This window comes from Pseudonaja textilis, chromosome 5, assembly GCF_049901715.1.
Source record: "Pseudonaja textilis isolate UNSWEBS1 chromosome 5, rPseTex1.2, whole genome shotgun sequence".
Classification (NCBI taxonomy): Eukaryota; Metazoa; Chordata; class Lepidosauria; order Squamata; family Elapidae; genus Pseudonaja; species Pseudonaja textilis.
In genome coordinates, this window is record NC_141994.1 from 51,036,062 (window position 1) to 51,051,914 (window position 15,853).

Consider the following 15,853-nt stretch of genomic DNA (forward strand, 5'->3'; position numbering starts at 1 on the left):
ATTCCTTGTATGATTTCTAGCTCAAGTTAAATTCAGGGAACAAACTGAGTGACCTCCTTCCTCTTTATAGAGAAGGATATATTCTGAGCAAATCTACGTTTTTTTTCCCCATCTTTGTAATGGAGCATGAATCAATATCAAGTATTTGAGGATGTAGATCTCTGGACGAAAATATGAATCTGTAGAAAGTAATGAAGATACAGTACAATAAGAACTGTAAGTTTCTGTTGTCATAGCCCATTTAGCTTTAGCCTTCCTGTGGAACAGATTTCCTGATCTGATCTATCTAGTGGGGCCAATGTTTATCTTGCACACCCGATTGTGTCCTCCTTCTCCTTCTTATTTTATTTCAGTGAATCAGGCAGATGATTGCTTCCAACTATTTTTTTTAATTCTGGTTTTAAAGAAACATTTCATTTCCTTTTGCTTAGGTAACAATTCCTTTCATATTTCCATCAAAGTCCTCTTTCTGATTATTATGTTTTAGTAGATTATGTGTTCTAGTAGAAACAGGCAGAGTATAAACCAAGCAAATATTACTACAACTAGCAACCAACATTTTAAGTGGCTAAGCAAATCTATCACCAGACATGGGAGACAAAGCTATACAACCATACCTATAAAAGTAAAAGGTGACCTTTGAGGCAGGGGCTACCAACATCAATACAATGTAGACATATGATTACTTGATATAATGAGCTGACTGCATCCAACTCAAGCTGACTACAACATAGCTGAAGAAAGTGGTAGAAAGAGGTGAAGGGGACATAGAAGGTGGCCCCATGATAGCATACTGTGCCACTAATGAGTGAATCATCTATCAGAAATGATACTGTCATCAGCAGTGGACCAGAAGAAGCATCAGTGTCCAAGATGTTGCTGCACTCAGGGGGCCAATGACAGCCACAGCTGGTGACTACTACTTATCAAGTAATGCTTGCTGTGATGTTTCCTGCTTATACAAACATTTTCAAATGTCTAAATTTACAGATGGGATTTTCTTTCTCCCTCAGTAGCTGCTGGCAATTCCACCTAATGAACCACTTCATAGCCTCCACTGAGGATTCATCATTTCAAAATTAATTGTACTCTTCAAATGACTAAATGTATGTTATTTCTTTCCCTTGTTTTGGCCTGAAGCCTCCCTGGCTATTCTGTTGATTAAAGACAATAGCTTTATTAGGTTTTCTTTTTTTTTTTTAACAGTCTGCACTTCATTTCGCTATAAGATAGTCTTTTTATTGTTTGCTTCTGTGTGGAGGTCTCTTCTCGTTCTGGAGGTAACAACCTTTTACCAGCTGCATATTATATAAACTGTCTACAGTAATCGAAACCCTGCTAAAATATAACAGACTGGAAATTTAATTGTGGCACTTTTTATTTTCCAGGGAGATAAACATCTCTTTTATTGATGACCCAGTCTTTTCCCTCCTTGATAGAATCGTTTAGAGCATTAATGGAAGATTTAAAACAAAGGTGTTCTTTAAACCTGATCCAGCCAAAAGAAAGCACAAATAAACTAAAACAAAAACTTTCCTGAATCTGTGATGTGATTTTAATGGACAGTTAAATAATTAATGCTTCAATACACAATTTTTTCCCCTGCAGATTACGTACTGAATTCCTGTACCATCACAGAAAACAAACACAAGCAGCTTATACCACATACATTTAAGCACATCTAAGACCGTTACATTTAGAGGGTTTACACTTATATTCAAGGTTGGATTCAATAAGTGTGGCTTGAAGAAAACATCTGTCATATTTTTCAATTTGAGAACATCTTGCTTTTTGAATCGAGAAATGATGTTTGATTATATACATCACAATTTTAATAACCTTTCCTGAATTCTGGAAATTGCATTCCAAATGCGTGGAAGAAGCTAAATTTCATCAACAGTACTAAGATTTGTAGAAGAGTGATATTAATTAAAATGACACAAACTAAATGCCATTGTTCAGGCTGAAATTTATAATTTATAAATAATTATAGGTTTTTGATAAATACATTTGATAAGTAAATAATAATGTTGTCATCTATGCCAATGGGCAGGTCAAGCAACTGGGAATAAAGATGATAATCTGTTTTCAATAGAGAAAACTTCAAGTATCAAGACATATACTCATTTCCCTAAGAACTACTAGTAAGGATGGAACAAGGATAAATATTGAGTCCATTTACTGCCCACATTACTAGAACAATATTCTGGTTTATCAGAAGCCTTGGCTATAATGGATATGCCCAGATTTGTGAAGCTACTGCATACTTCATTTTAGAATACATTCAGTTCAACAGATTTAAATGCACAGAACCGCTCAAGACATCTTTGGGGGAAATGGAACCAGTCATGTGTTGCTTTCCTAGTCTATATTTACCCTGAAACAGCAGTTTTGAGATATATGACTTGGATAATTTAATCTTAACTGGCTGGTGGACTGAAACATTTTTAGAACATTTATATTTTTCCTTTTTAAAATATGCTGTAGAGTTTCAGATAGATAGAGATAATCAGCAGATGGCAGGTAGGGAAGAGAGAACTTGTTTTGGGCAATTGAGTAGAATTAGTTTGACAAGATGCTACTGAGATTTTATATCTGATTTCAAGATATTCATTCTCCCCCATCTTTCTCCCTTTCACTAGCAGAAAAATATATTAAGTTGCATGTATTGAAGTCCTTCTACACAAAACGACTATGTTGTGGTAGCTTAATAATCTTAGATTAGAAGTGAACACTTTTCAGCCCTGCATCATATGTATAGCCCATTTCTGCAGTGATCAGAACTCTCTGTGATGACCCAGGGTGGGATACAAAACAAACACAGTCACAGAAAACAGGTGAAGCCCCTTTTATTCCTTCAGTTTGCTTCCAAGCTCTGAATATCTTTGACGGAAGAGGAAAAAAAACTCCCACACATTTACACGAAGAAGGAAAAAAGCAACACAAACCAGGCAAGATAGGGGCTGGAGAATGTCCACAGATAACACACACTGGGAAGGATGCCAAACTCAGAGAGGAACTATAAGCTAGAGATATTTACACAATTTGTTTCCAGCATTTGCCAGTACACAGGTCCAAACTCTTATTCAGTTGTCACACCTGCAGCCCATGAAGAGGATCAAGGCCCTCTCCTCCCAAGGAGACCACATCTCTCCCTTATCCTCTCCTCCCTGCATGCCCTAGGGTGGATAGGGGGCAGGCCTGTGTCCTCCTCCTCTGCTCAGCCGGCCTCTGCCCTTCCCCAGCCTCCTCCACAACCTCTGGAGCCACGCTTATTAATTTATTTAATTTGTATATCTGCTTATTTCATGTGCATAATACCTGAAGAACTGTACACTTCCATATTAAGCTATTGAAATATAAAGATCGTCCCTTCATATCCTAAATTCATAGGCTAATGATCATGGAAAATTTGTCAGCTCTTCAAAGTTGGCCAAGATAATAAACAGAGGCTCTAGAGACTCCAGGAATGCTACTCTCTTAATGTAGGGTATACTACGCTCTACATACAAAGCAATCCAGGCTTTGCACCATTTTAAGACAACATGATGGGGCAGTTTTGAGTTTCTTCTCACACATCCTACTTTCCCAGGGCTAAGCAACTCTCTCTCACTTCTTCCTCAAGACTAGACCTAAATTCCTCTATAATCTGGGAGTGAATTTACGGTGCCAAATAAAAGGATATAGTTTAGCCACTAATACCTTATCTTGATTCTGCAACCTAGCAGAAAAGTCAGATTCTGTAAAGTAAACTGCTAATAATCATTATCCTTAACAATAAAGTATTCATTGGCATACCATACCACATACCCACTTTCTCAACATCTCTTCAGCACTTATATAGATATTGGAAGCAGTCATGGCTTTTCACCCACATATTCCCCATACTCTCCCCAGTTTTCTTTTATCTTCCCCCACCTTAGAAATTTTACGTTGTCTGGAAATATTTTTGTAATATATTCTTTTCTTCAACCATCTAGACCCTAGTGTTCTTAAAAGTATTTTCAGAGACACTCTTTCTAAATGGTAAAACATAGTACTTTAGTGAGAAGAGGAGAGGCATGAAACTTTTCTTTAGTGATGAATTATTAAATTCCATGTTGTAGCCTTCTCAGTGAAGTCCCTTGGGCCTTGATCTGACTCCACTCATCAATGTCACTGAATGTTTTTGAGCAAGATTAATATTTTAAATACTAACCCTTTTAGTTGAGTGTTAATGAAGCAAGTTTTTTTTTCCTTTTGGATTCCAGATTTCTTTAGTCCTGGTTTGCTTATGGCCCTGATTAACTTTTCCTGTAGCACTTGGTCTAAGGTTGACTGCTATCTACAGTTAAACTCTGTCAGAGGAGCAAATGCCACTAAGGAAATAATGTTATAAACAATTGTCCATTTCAGGTCATGTCCTCTACTCAAACACTTCATTACCATGCATGCTTCACAATAATAATAAGGAAACCTAACCATGCTTTCTATTATGGAAAATATTCACGATAAATGCTTAATAAACTACACCTATTATTTTCCTACTGTGTTATCCACTCAAGAAGAACAAATTTAAATTATATTGGGATTCAAATATATTTAACATAGTCTGACCATGTTATTTACTTAACTTTACTCTTTCCATTCAGTCCAAAGTTGTAAGAGATGCTTTTTAAATCTGTAGTAAAATTGTATCTACATTTAAAAAACAAATATATAAGTTTAATTTTTTTTTTACATCATCACCATGAAAAGCCAAAGTTTTAACAGATTTGTGAATTTTCCATGCTCTCCTCATATGAACTTGACTTATAAAGGACATTGTTATGGTATTATATGGATCATTAGGAAACTGTTTCATAACAAATGTTCCATTTAGACATGATATAATTTTATTTTATTTTTTATTTTATTATTTTATTATCATTTTATTTATTTTTAATTTGAATTCCACAGAGACGTTCTACATTTACTATAGAAGACATATTTACTATATATTTATAGAGAAAATGTTTGTCCATGTCAACAATTTAGATTAGAGAATACAGAAGAATAAGGCTCTAAGAATATATATCTGTATGTCCGTATGCAAAACTGACACCTCGTGTATAAACAAAAGAATACGTGTGTGCATATAACAGATAAGGAGATACATTTTCAAAAGATTCCAGGAAGTTTGACACAGTCCTCCAGCCTGTGACTGCCAGGCAAAGTGCTAGCAGTTATGTGGAAAGATATAGAAGGAAGCTTCCTGGCAATATGAAAGGAAATTTAATAAAATATAAGGGGGAAATTAACCTTGATAAAACTTTTATTATTTTCTGTGATGCTTTATTGATGACACATTGTACTTTTCCAACCAAAAAACAATCTTGAACAATTGTATCTATACAATCACTATACATTCTTTTGGGTAATCCATCTTTTTAGTTGAGTTCACATCATGAATCCTTGCTTTCATTTTTTCCCCCCATTTCAACACATTCACATGGCCACTTTCAGACAACAAACAAGAAACAAAGAAAGAAGAGTCTAGAATGAGAGGCAAAAACATTGACATAAAACTTTAATAGTAACAAAGATGACAAGGAGATGGGTATAGTTGGAAGAGGAACAGCCAATATAATTTTAATGATATAAATAATTTATATAATATATAAATCATTAATATTTAATTGCCCCTAAAATTAAAGCCAGACATATAAGAAATGTTGCTTTTCCCCTAAGTTTAGTAAGTGCCACTTTGAAATATTTTCATTAAAAAAGCTGTTTTCATTGTGTTTATTTTAACATGTCCCCATAATCTCTTCATTTGATTATTCTTGTGGATCATGGTAATGCTCTATTTAAATGGGGAAGCAGGCGTATGTACTTCAAAAGTAAATAAATTAAAAAACAATCACTGCCTCAGCAGAGTATTATCCTGTGGTAGCTTCAAGGCTGTGTAAATTTGAATTTAGCACTTTCAAGAAATCTATGCAAGATAGGAAATAAGCAAATGTTATTCCAGTGGGATAAATTAATAAACTTTGTCTATGTTTAGCCTTCAGTGCCATAATTGTTAAGGATATTGGTAGTGCACCTTTTTTTTGTCCAGTTATGTTTTCTGTATCCTATTTCTACTGTAGTATATGGCAAAAATTGAGGACTCTATTATGCTCCTGGGTGCCCGCACCTGTTGGTAAAAACCATGTTCCTAGTGATGGGCCATTTGCTGTAGGGTCATTTGCTATAAAAATTCAAGGTTTTTGCATGAATTCAGAAGGAAGGGAGGAGATGTGTATTTGCAAGATATGCATAATTAAGATAAAGGAAAAGGGAGTGTGGACAGGCCCTTTCAATGTAGAAAACAAGAATTGACTATCAGGCACATCATACAAGGCATATTGCTAAGATAAGAAATAGGGATAAGACAGAGCCAGTAGAAGATTTGTTAAAAGTCTTCTAGGATGCCTATTGTTGTTAGTTGTGAAGTCATGTCTGACTCATCATGACCCTAAGGACAATGTTCCTCCAGGCCTTCCTGTCGTCTACCATCTTCTGGAGTCCATTTAAGCTCATGCCTACTGCTTCAGTGACTCCATCCACCCACCTCATTCTCTGTTGTCCCCTTCTTCTATTGTCCTCAATTTTTCCCAGCATTAGGCTCTTCTCCAAGGAGTCCTTCCTTCTCATTAGGTGGCCAAAGTATTTGAGTTTCATCTTCAGGATCTGGTCTTCTAAAGACCAGTCATGGTTGATCTCCTCTAAGACTGACCGGTTTGATCTCCTTGCAGTTCAAGGGACTCGCAGGAGTCTTCTCCAGCACCATAGTTCAAAGGTCTCAGTTTTTTGGTGCTCAGCCTTCCTTATGGTCCAAATTTCACAGCCATATATTGCAACTGGGAAAACCATAGCCTTGACTATATGTACTTTTGTTGGCAGGGTGGCGTCTGCTTTTTAGTATGGTGTCTATATTTGCCATAGCTCCTCCCCAGGAGCAAGTGTCCTTGACTTTTTGGCTGGAGTCCCCATCTGCGGTGATCTTGGACCCCAGAAAAATAAAATCTGTCACTAACTCCATTTCTTCCCCATCTATTTGCCTATTAGTTAACTTTTAGGAATAGGCTTGAAATAGAGCCAATGGAACACCTGTTAGATAACTTTTGAAGTGTTTATTAGTTAAGACTTAGAAATAGGGATGGCATGGAGCCAATAGAGGGCCCTTTAGATAACTTTCAGAATGCCTATTACACAATGTTTCTTTATCCTGCCTTGAAAAATGTATAAAAGTGCTGGCATTTTGGTGGCTGGGACCCTTTTTGCTGAAGCACTTCAATAAAATGAAACAAAACCTGCACCTCATGTCTGATGTTCTTTATCAGCTTCGGTACCAGGCTCAAACCTGAACTGGGGACAACACTAGGATCTTAAAAAAGATAGCAGGATCAGGGTCAATCTGATTTCTGGGGAATGGCCTTCCATAGGGTAGGAGACATGACAAGGAAAATATTCATTGATGCACATTTTGGATTTTACACAAAACAGCCCCCAAACAGAAGCAATTGACACCTTCCTTGATGCCATAAAACCCAGTAGCACAAGTCAGCTTGTGCTGTGCTAATTAATGTACTATATTTGCAAGTCACTACAAATCTCTCCAGAGGGAGTCAACTCTATTAATCAACTGAGCCCGGCATGAGTCTTCTCTTATGCCATTTCTCATGCCAAAAGAATGAAAATACACATGGGTAACTTTCTTTTTTTTCTTTAATTTCAAAAACTCTTTGCTCCAAAGAGCAAATGGAAGCATTGGCGCTAACAATTAACACTGCTACTATTATTATTGTTATTTTCCCCCTCACTTCATATATCTGTCCATGGTTTCTGTTATTCCCTTGGCAGGTATGAAAGCTGATTTGTGTCTGCATATATGCTGTTTGCAAAACTAATTATAATATGGAAAATAAAAGAAATATTTCAAGGGATATTATCTCTCAGTTCAGACAGCATGATTGTACATACGGAAAATATTTGAATGTGGCACATTGCTTTTCATCAGGAACTAACTGTACATCTCATCAACTAGTACAGAGAAGGGGGAAATAACTTTTTTTTTCAGAGAGATTAACATTCTTCCAGATTTAAAAAAAATGTTGAACATAAGCATAAAATATACTACAAAAAATAAAACTTAATTTTTAAAAAAAATCAGAAATCAATGTGATATATCAAATCTGATACCATGGGTTTCATCTTGGACTTGTACTCTTCAGTTTAATTACTTTGTCAAAAAAACAAAGTGGTGGGAATGCTTATGACATCTACTATAAATTGCACATATAGGATAAGGATAAGATACTGGCAACAGAGGTGGTATTCAGCAGGTTCTGACCAATTCTGGAGTAGCAGAAATTTTGAGTAGTTTGGAGACAAATACTCTGACTGGAGATTTTACAGTATCCTTCCCCTGCCATGCTCAGCAAGCCACACCCACAAAACTGGTAGTAAAAAAAATTGAATCCCACTGACTGGTAACCACAGGTTTGAAAACAATTCTGGAACTATACTTGATCATCAGAATCAGCAATGTGATATCAATGTGCTGCTAAAAGGAGAACTTTAGATCATATGAATATTGTTGACAGATTGGGGAAAGAATTTCTCTATCTTCTACATTAGTAAGACTCTACCTCTATGTCCAGTTTTAGATATTCAAGCTTTCAGAAAAGTGGACGAAAGGAGTATTTGGTAGTAACTTTTCAAGGGGCATTAGAGACCACCTAATGTGAGGGGCTGCCACAGAAAGGAAGGGGTCAAGCTATTTTCTAAAGCACCCAAAGGAATGGAAGGAATGGATGGAAACTGAAGAAGGAGAGATTTAACCTGGAAATAAGGAGAAACTTTCTGACAGCGAGAACAATCAACCAATGGAACAATTTGTCCTTGGAAATTGTGGGAGCACCCCCATTTGAAACTTTCAAGAAGAAATTGGACTCCCATCTGTCAGAAATCGTGTGGGGTCTCCCATCTGTCAGAAATGGTGTGGAGTTGGACTAGATGACCTACAAGGTCCCTTCCAACTCTGATTACCTGTTATGTGTTATCTGTTAAGACTACACTGGAAGGTACATAAAATGATAGTTTGTATAGAATAGTGTTAACTGGATATGTGCTATATAAGACATAAAAAAGTAGAAGCTCTGAATCATATCAGATCATTCCCCTCCTCCAAAGCTTCCAGTCAGATCATGGCCCCCAGAAGCCTCCAGTCTTGATGCAAAAAGTGTTCTCAAGCTGACCAGTGGCTTGAAGCAATTTGATTTTGCTGCTCTAAAGTCTCTGGAGCTTGCAAATGCTTTTCATACTGAAACTGCAAGCATGCAAAGAAACCATGGCAGAGAGGCTGGAAAGGAAACAGCTTGCTAGATCCAAGCTTCCCATGGCCTTCCCCACCTGAGATAACTCATGTGCACTTAACAACCTGTGAATTCAATTAATAAATACATGGGCGAAAGCAGGGAGTGATCACGTTCACTTGATGTGACTCCCTCTAACAAATCCTCAGGTTATGAATGGCTGGCTCCATTTCATTTGTAACTCGAGGACTACCTGTAATGTGTCCCAGGAGGGCTGAAAATTCAAGGCTTTCTATGATCAGCATCACACCCCAGGTTTGCAAATGAAGAGTAATAACCTATTTTTAAAATCAATTTTTGAGAGTTTGAATTTTTAAATTTAATCTCTATGCTGATTCAGCTAGCTTCTTTATGGGTTCTTTGCAAGACATAGATAATACCAGGCTGTTGTATTATTCTTTCATTAGCCCTCTTATCTTTAATTTGCACAAGCTTAAGGAGTAGTTATGAGAAAAGGAGCTTTAGCAAAGTATATGAAGGCAAAGTAAATATTCATAGTAACTTTCAGAAACTTCCATTGACAAGACCTTGTGGGTTATCACATAGCAAAACAGACACTTCTAAACCTCTTTCACTCATAGACAATTGTATGGATTTAACAATATATTCACTTCTCTATTTCATTCACTAGTTTATTTTACTTTATTCTGTTCACTTTGAAATATTTTCATTAAAAAAAGCTGTTTTCATTGTGTTTATTTTAACATGTCCCCATAATCTCTTCATTTGATTATTCTTGTGGATCATGGTAATGCTCTATTTAAATGGGGAAGCAGGCGTATGTACTTCAAAAGTAAATAAATTAAAAAACAATCACTGCCTCAGCAGAGTATTATCCTGTGGTAGCTTCAAGGCTGTGTAAATTTGAATTTAGCACTTTCAAGAAATCTATGCAAGATAGGAAATAAGCAAATGTTATTCCAGTGGGATAAATTAATAAACTTTGTCTATGTTTAGCCTTCAGTGCCATAATTGTTAAGGATATTGGTAGTGCACCTTTTTTTTTGTCCAGTTATGTTTTCTGTATCCTATTTCTACTGTAGTATATGGCAAAAATTGAGGACTCTATTATGCTCATTCCTGGGTGCCCGCACCTGTTGGTAAAAACCATGTTCCTAGTGATGGGCCATTTGCTGTAGGGTCATTTGCTATAAAAATTCAAGGTTTTTTGCATGAATTCAGAAGGAAGGGAGGAGATGTGTATTTGCAAGATATGCATAATTAAGATAAAGAGAAAGGAAGTGTGGACAGGCCCTTTCAATGTGAAAAGCGAATTGACTATCAGGCACATCATACAAGGCATATTGCTAAGATAAGAAATGGGGATAAGACAGAGCCAGTAGAAGAATTTGTTAAAAGTCTTCTAGGATGCCTATTGTTGTTGAGTTGTGAAGTCATGTCTGACTCATCATGACCCTAAGGACAATGTTCCTCCAGGCAGCTTCCTGTAGTCTACCATCTTCTGAGTCCATTTAAGCTCATGCCTACTGCTTCAGTGACTCCATCCACCCACCTCATTCTCTGTTGTCCCCTTCTTCTATTGTCCTCAATTTTTTCCCAGCATTAGGCTCTTCTCCAAGGAGTCCTTCCTTCTCATTAGGTGGCCAAAGTATTTGAGTTTCATCTTCAGGATCTGGTCTTCTAAAGACCAGTCATGGTTGAAATCTCCTCTAAGACTGACCGGTTTGATCTCCTTGCAGTTCAAGGGACTACTTGGAGTCTTCTCCAGCACCATAGTTCAAAGGTCTCAGTTTTTGGTGCTCAGCCTTCCTTATGGTCCCAAATTTCACGGCCATATATTGCAACTGGAAAACCCATAGCCTTGACTATATGTACTTTTGTTGGCAGGGTGGCGTCTGCTTTTAGTATGGTGTCTATATTTGCCACTCCAGCTCCTCCCCAGGAGCAAGTGTCCTTGACTTTTTGGCTGGAGTCCCCATCTGCGGTGATCTTGGACCCAGAAAATAAAATCTGTCACTAACTCCATTTCTTCCCCATCTATTTGCCTATTAGTTAACTTTTGGGAATAGGCTTGAAATAAGCCAATGGAACACCTGTTAGATAACTTTTGAAGTGTTTATTAGTTAAGACTTAGAAATAGGGATGGCATGGAGCCAATAGAGGGCCCTTTAGATAACTTTCAGAATGCCTATTACACAATGTTTCTTTATCCTGCCTTGAAAAATGTATAAAAGTGCTGGCATTTTGGTGGCTGGGACCCCTTTGCTGAAGCACTTCAATAAAATGAAACAAAACCTGCACCTCATGTCTGATGTTCTTTATCAGCTTCGGTACCAGAGCTCAAACCTGAACTGGGGACAACACTAGGATCTTAAAAAAAAGATAGCAGGATCAGGGTCAATCTGATTTCTGAGGGAATGGCCTTCCATAGGGTAGGAGACATGACAAGGAAAATATTCATTGATGCACATTTTGGATTTTACACAAAACAGCCCCCAAACAGAAGCAATTGACACCTTCCTTGATGCCATAAAACCCAGTAGCACAAGTCAGCTTGTGCTGTGCTAATTAATGTACTATATATTTTGCAAGTCACTACAAATCTCTCCAGAGGGAGTCAACTCTATTAATCAACTGAGCCCGGCATGAGTCTTCTCTTATGCCATTTCTCATACCAAAAAAGAATGAAAATACACATGGGTAACTTTCTTTTTTTTTCTTTAATTTCAAAAACTCTTTGCTCCAAAGAGCAAATGGAAGCATTGGCGCTAACAATTAACACTGCTACTATTATTATTGTTATTTTCCCCCTCACTTCATGATATCTGTCCATGGTTTCTGTTATTCCCTTGGCAGGTATGAAAGCTGATTTGTGTCTGCATATATGCTGTTTGCAAAACTAATTATAATATGGAAAATAAAAGAAATATTTCAAGGGATATTATCTCTCAGTTCAGACAGCATGATTGTACATACGGAAAATATTTGAATGTGGCACATTGCTTTTCATCAGGAACTAACTGTACATCTCATCAACTAGTACAGAGAAGGGGGAAATAACTTTTTTTTTCAGAGAGATTAACATTCTTCCAGATTTAAAAAAAAATGTTGAACATAAGCATAAAATATACTACAAAAAATAAAACTTAATTTTTTAAAAAAATCAGAAATCAATGTGATATATCAAATCTGATACCATGGGTTTCATCTTGGACTTGTACTCTTCAGTTTAATTACTTTGTCAAAAAAACAAAGTGGTGGGAATGCTTATGACATCTACTATAAATTGCACATATAGGATAAGGATAAGATACTGGCAACAGAGGTGGTATTCAGCAGGTTCTGACCAATTCTGGAGTAGCAGAAATTTTGAGTAGTTTGGAGACAAATACTCTGACTGGAGATTTTACAGTATCCTTCCCCTGCCATGCTCAGCAAGCCACACCCACAAAACTGGTAGTAAAAAAAATTGAATCCCACTGACTGGTAACCACAGGTTTGAAAACAATTCTGGAACTATACTTGATCATCAGAATCAGCAATGTGATATCAATGTGCTGCTAAAAGGAGAACTTTAGATCATATGAATATTGTTGACAGATTGGGGAAAGAATTTCTCTATCTTCTACATTAGTAAGACTCTACCTCTATGTCCAGTTTTAGATATTCAAGCTTTCAGGAAAGTGGACGAAAGGAGTATTTGGTAGTAACTTTTCAAGGGGCATTAGAGACCACCTAATGTGAGGGGCTGCCACAGAAAGGAAGGGGTCAAGCTATTTTCTAAAGCACCCAAAGGAATGGAAGGAATGGATGGAAACTGAAGAAGGAGAGATTTAACCTGGAAATAAGGAGAAACTTTCTGACAGCGAGAACAATCAACCAATGGAACAATTTGTCCTTGGAAATTGTGGGAGCACCCCCATTTGAAACTTTCAAGAAGAAATTGGACTCCCATCTGTCAGAAATCGTGTGGGGTCTCCCATCTGTCAGAAATGGTGTGGAGTTGGACTAGATGACCTACAAGGTCCCTTCCAACTCTGATTACCTGTTATGTGTTATCTGTTAAGACTACACTGGAAGGTACATAAAATGATAGTTTGTATAGAATAGTGTTAACTGGATATGTGCTATATAAGACATAAAAAGTAGAAGCTCTGAATCATATCAGATCATTCCCCTCCTCCAAAGCTTCCAGTCAGATCATGGCCCCAGAAGCCTCCAGTCTTGATGCAAAAAGTGTTCTCAAGCTGACCAGTGGCTTGAAGCAATTTGATTTTGCTGCTCTAAAGTCTCTGGAGCTTGCAAATGCTTTTCATACTGAAACTGCAAGCATGCAAAGAAACCATGGCAGAGAGGCTGGAAAGGAAACAGCTTGCTAGATCCAAGCTTCCCATGGCCTTCCCCACCTGAGATAACTCATGTGCACTTAACAACCTGTGAATTCAATTAATAAATACATGGGCGAAAGCAGGGGTGATCACGTTCACTTGATGTGACTCCCTCTAACAAATCCTCAGGTTATGAATGGCTGGCTCCATTTCATTTGTAACTCGAGGACTACCTGTAATGTGTCCCAGGAGGGCTGAAAATTCAAGGCTTTCTATGATCAGCATCACACCCCAGGTTTGCAAATGAAGAGTAATAACCTATTTTTAAAATCAATTTTTGAGAGTTTGAATTTTTAAATTTAATCTCTATGCTGATTCAGCTAGCTTCTTTATGGGTTCTTTGCAAGACATAGATAATACCAGGCTGTTGTATTATTCTTTCATTAGCCCTCTTATCTTTAATTTGCACAAGCTTAAGGAGTAGTTATGAGAAAAGGAGCTTTAGCAAAGTATATGAAGGCAAAGTAAATATTCATAGTAACTTTCAGAAACTTCCATTGACAAGACCTTGTGGGTTATCACATAGCAAAACAGACACTTCTAAAGCTCTTTCACTCATAGACAATTGTATGGATTTAACAATATATTCACTTCTCTATTTCATTCACTAGTTTATTTTACTTTATTCTGTTTGTTTGCCAACTAGATTACAATGACCCAAATTTTTTTAAACAACTTCAAATACCTTTTAAATGTGTTCCAATAAAGTAGGATTCTTTTCTTTCTCCAGTTTATTTACATTCAAATAATACATATAATACTTTATTTACATTCAAATGATACAAATAATACATTGGCACAGTATTTTCAATCTGTTCTCAGATTTAATTAACAGTCTTTCAGTGAAATGTGATCTAAGTTTACAAATTACCAAACTGAAAGGTTTGAAAAGAATCGAGTAACCTAAGGACTTTCTAGGACTATGTCAGGGTTCCCCAAACTTGGCAACTTTAAGACTTGTGGACTTCAAGTCCACAAGTCTTAAAATTACCAAGTTTAGAGACCTCTGAACTCCGTAATTAGTATGTGACAATGACCTTGGAAGACAGGAGGAAGACCTCCAGAGAGAACAAGTGGTGATAAAAGATATCTTATGTTCAGAAGGAGATAGACTGTGGGAAATGTTTCAGAAGTGACCCTCACTATTATTTTAGAGAGTAAAAGGAAAGGAGCAGAGTAATGCTTTCAGTCAGAATCTTTTAATTTATCCTTACAATAAAGACAGATCTAATACACTTTGTTTTGTGCATCTTCTTTGGTTAAAGACATTTATGGCAAGTAACAACCAGAAACCAAAGAATTCAAGTCCTTGTTAATTCAGATGTGAAATGCATGGCCAGTTTTCAACAATGTAACTGGTTTTCCACTGCTTTTATGTTGTTATCCTTTTAGATGTTCTGGCTCTTCTATCTTCTTTGCCACTACACAATCTAAAACCATCTCCATCTACTGGACCAGACAGAATATGTGCCTACTTCTTAAAAAAGCTATCCACTGCCACAGCAGAACCTCTAATTGTAATCTTCTAAAAATCTTTCAGGACCAGCTCCTTGCCTAACCTATGGTCACAAGCCAGTCATCCCCATCTTCAAAAAGGGAGACCCCAGCCTAGTTGCAAATTACAGACCAATCTCCTTATGCTGCATCACCTGTAAAGTCATGGAATCAATTATTAACCAATCCATTATCCTCCACTTAGAGTTAAATAACCTACTCTCTAATAAACAATTTCGTTTCAGAAAAAAAACTATCCTGTAATCTGCAACTCTCACACTGCAAAAACATATGGACTGCACAACTCGATCAGGGCAAAACAACAGACGCAATCTACATAGACTTCTGTAAAGCCTTTGATTCAGTGGTACACAACAAACTACTCCTAAAATTAAAATCTTATGGAATCTCTGGACACCTGCATAACTGGATAGAAGCATTCCTGTCAAACAGATAACAAATGGTCAAAATTGGGAGTGTCCTATCAAATTCTGTACCTGTCAGGAGATCTATAATGATGCAAGGCAGTGTTCTAGGACCAACTCTCTTCATATTCTACATAAATGACCTCTATGATCACATTAAGAGCAACTGCGTTCTCTTCGCTGATGATGTAAAGCTATTCAACAC